At 45.5% G+C, this 4,059-nt stretch overlaps 1 pseudogene; it reads left to right on the forward strand.

Moving 5' to 3' along the window:
• The first annotated feature begins 1,873 nt into the window (after positions 1-1,873).
• Positions 1,874-3,338, forward strand: LOC101562620 (annotated as a pseudogene).
• Positions 3,339-4,059: the final 721 nt, after the last annotated feature.

A 4,059-nucleotide genomic window follows, 5' to 3' on the forward strand; every position in this document is an offset into this window, starting at 1 on the left:
TTCAAGAACGCTGGTTGACAAATCCCACTCCTGGGCCCAAGAAACCGAGACTGCATACAACTTCTCATTTGTTTTTCTTTATTTTTATTTATTACATTTATTTATTGTGTGTGTGTGGCCAGCTCAGCCCACCAGGGGGCGGGGCTGGCTGGCATGTGGTGCTGGGGGATCGAACAGTGGTCCCTGTGCTTTGCCAAGCTTGTTTCAAGTAGGTGCTTTAGACCACTGAGCCATCTCTCCAGCCCCCTAGTTGTATTAAGTGTATTAATTTCTGCTCTTTATAATTTCCTCCATCATATGAGCTTGGATTTGGTTTGTTTTTCTTTTTCTAAAAGTTTGATGTTCGGGCCTGGTGAGATGGCTCAGTGGTCAAAGCACCTACTTAGAACAAGCTTAGCAAAGCACAGGGACCACGGTTCAATCCCCCAGCACCACATGTCAACCAGCCCGCCCCCTGGTGGGCTGAGCTGGTCACACACACACACACACACACACACACACAAACAAAAGTTTGATGTTCAACAATTTATCCAAAAAGAAATTTATATACTAAAAATCAAAGGATGGAACACAATCCTACATGTGACAGTAACCCAGGTAAAAGCAAGGATAACTATTCTATTTGAAGGCAATGCAAGCTTTAAGACAAAACTAATAAAAAGAGACAAGCAAGATCACTACAGTCATGTTCGCATCTCACTGCTCCAGCCTGCAGGGCATGTTCCATCCTTCCAACCCAGGAGCAGCAAAGGAAAAAAAGCCTACGTATTTTCTTGCTCTGTACATTCCTGGAGGTGAGCAAGACAAGTTAATTTTGACCATGAGGGAAATCGTGCACATCCAGGCTGGTCAATGTGGCCACCAGATCAGTGCCAAAAGGTTGTTTATTTGAGTACATTTTGTTTTCCTGACATGGGAGTTCATCACTACAAACTTCCCTCGGAATGCTTTCATTGCATCCCCATAAGTTCTGGTGTATCTTATTGGCATTATCATTTAACTGCATCTACTCTTTAAGCGTGTCTTTAATTTCCTCTATGACACATTGTTCAGAATTGTGTTATTTAATTTCTGTGTGTTTATGCAGTTTTTGTGATTTCTTTATCATTGATTTCAATTGCATTGCATTATGATCAGATAGAATGCATGGGATGATTTCAATACCTCTAATTTATTTACACATTTTTTGGTGGCTAATATGTGGTCTATTTTGGAGAATGTCCCATGTGCAGCTGAGAAGAATATGTACTCTGACATTTTGGAGTGGAACACTCTGTAGACATCTATCATGTTCATTTGTTCACTGGCTTATTTTAATTCTGATATTTCTTTGCTGATTTTTTGGTCTCATTGATCTATTTGTGAGAGTGGAGTATTAAGGTCTCCCACTACAATTGTGTTAGTACTTATTTGGTTTTTTATGCTGTTAGTATTTGTTTTATGTAGTTTTATTCACTGGTATTTGGTGTGTATATATTTATGATTGCTATCTCTCTTTTTTCTTTCTTTTTGCCTATTATCTCTTCTTGGAGTTTTACCTTAACAAGTATGCAGTGATCTTCCTTGTCTCTTTTTATTAGTTTTGTCTTAAAGCTTGCATTGCCTTCAAACAGAATAGTTACCCTTGCTTTTACCTGGGTTACTGTAACATGTATGATTGTGTTCCATCCTTTGACTTTTAGCATATGAATTTCTTTTTGGATAAACTGTATTTTTTCACTCAGAATCTTCCTGCCATCACGTTTGCATCTCACTGCTCCAGCCTATGAGGCACGTTCCATCCTTCCAACCTGCAACCAGCAAAGGAAAAAAGCCTACATATTTTCTTGCCCCATATATTCCTGGAGGTGAGCAAAACAAGTTAATTTTGACCATGAGGGAAATTGTGCACATCCAGGCCGGTCAGTGTGGCAACCAGATCAGTGCCAAGTTTTGGGAGGTGACCAGCGATGAGCGTGGCATCGACCCCACCGGCACCCATCTCCATGTACTACAATGAAGCCACAGGTGGCAATTACGATCCTCACACTATTTTGGTGGATCTAGAACCTGGAACCGTGGACTCTGTTTGATCTAGTCCTTTTGGCTAGATCTTCAGACCAGACAATTTTGTTTTTGGTCAGTCAGGGGCAGGCAACAACTAGGCCCAGGCCCACTACACAGAGGAGGCTGAGCTGGTAGACTCTGTCCTGGATGTGGTACGGAAGAAGGCCAAGAGCTGTGACTGCCTGCAGGGCTTCCAGTTGTCCCCAGTCCCTCTGAGTGGGGACACAGGCTCTGGCATGGGCAAACTGCTCATCAGCAAGATCCAAGAGGAGTACCCCGATCACATTATGAACACCTTCAGTGTGGTGCCCTCATCCAAAGTATCTGACACCGTGGTTGAGTCCCATAACGCCCCCTCTCTGCCCATCAGCTGGTGGAGAACACAGATGAGATATACTGCATCTACAATGAGGCCCTGTACAACATCTGCTTCGGTACCCTCAAGCTGACCATGCCCACCTATGAGGACCTTAACCACCTGGTCTCAGCCACCTTGAGCTGTGTCACTACCTGCCTCCGCTTTCCTGGCCAGCTCAATGCCCACCTGTGCAAGCTGGCAGTGAACATGATGCCCTTCCCATGCCTGCACTTCTTCATGCTGGGTTTTGACCCTCTTACTAGCCATGGCAGCCAGCGGTACCACACCCTGACCGTGCCTGAGCTCACCTAGCAGATCTTTTTTTTGTTGTTTTGTTTTTGTTTTTGTGGAACCAGGGATTGAACTCAGACCCTTGTGCTTGCCAGGGAAGCACTTATTCCACTGAGCCATCTCCCTGGCCCAACCTAGCAGATCTTTGACACCAAGAACATGATGGCTGCCTGTGACCCACGCCACGGCCGCTACCTCACGGTGGCTGCTGTCTTCTGAGACCGCATGTCCATGAAGGAGGTAGATGAGCAGATGCTCAATGTGCAGAACAAGAGCAGCAGCTACTTCGTGAAGTGGATCCCCAACAATGTGGAGATGGCTGTGTGTGACATCCCACCACATGGCCTCAAGATGGCTATCACCTTCATTGGCAATAGCACAGCCATCCAAGAGCTGTTCAAGCGCATCTCAGAGCAGCTTATAGCCATGTTCCATGGCCTTCCTGCACTGGTACATGGGCGAGGGCATGAATGAGATAGAGTTCACCGAGGCTGAGAGCAACATGAATGACCTGGCATCCGAGTACCAGCAGTACCAAGATGCCCCTGCGGAAGAGGAAGAGGATTTCGGGGAGGAGGTCGAAGAGGAGGCTTAAGCCAAAGTCTCTGTCACCTTGGGCTCCTCACTTCCTCAGCCACCTTCAGCTACCCCTTTCCTTCACAGTTTGTTTGCTGCCTCTGTCTTGTTTCTTTCCGGGGTGTAGAACAGTGCGTGGCACACAGTAGGTGCTCACTTGTTCATTGGATGTGTCTTCTTTCTCTATTCTGGCAAACCTAGACCTCTGTCATTCTAGGTGACCCTGCATTTTCTGCTGGCTTTCACTTCTGTCTAGTTCATATTTCTGTTTTCAGAAATTTTCAGAAGTTGGGTCTCTTCCAGATCCACTTTAGAACCAGCCAGGTGTTGAAAACCCACAGAAGGGCCATCATGGGGAGCCAAAGCAGAGGGTGATGGTTAGTTTGGGGAAGAGGGTGGAACTTCCCAGGGGGGCACTGTTGGGAAAGGGGAATCCAGGCTTTCCCACTCATCTCCAGCCTCATAGGACAGTAAACAGTATTAGCTTCATATGGCTCAGAGCATGCCTCTCCCTTCAGAGGGTGGCTGCCACTATTCCAGGTGCATGCCCACCCACCCTTGTGTTCTGGTCACTGCCCAGCACAGGAGATGCCCTCTTTGCAGTATGTCATGTCTTGCTATTGCCTCGCCCTTGACTTTGTCCTGTCCTACACTTAGATTTCTATTTTGTGTTGAACTTACTGTTTTTTTTTTCATATTTAAAAGAGACATTGCCCCAAGAACCCAAAATAAATGGGAATTAAAAAAAAAATTTTAAAAAGGATAAATTGTGTTTTTTGAAAGCAGCA

Source organism: Octodon degus, unplaced genomic scaffold (genome assembly GCF_000260255.1).
Source record: "Octodon degus isolate 3935 unplaced genomic scaffold, OctDeg1.0 scaffold00074, whole genome shotgun sequence".
NCBI lineage: Eukaryota > Metazoa > Chordata > Mammalia > Rodentia > Octodontidae > Octodon > Octodon degus.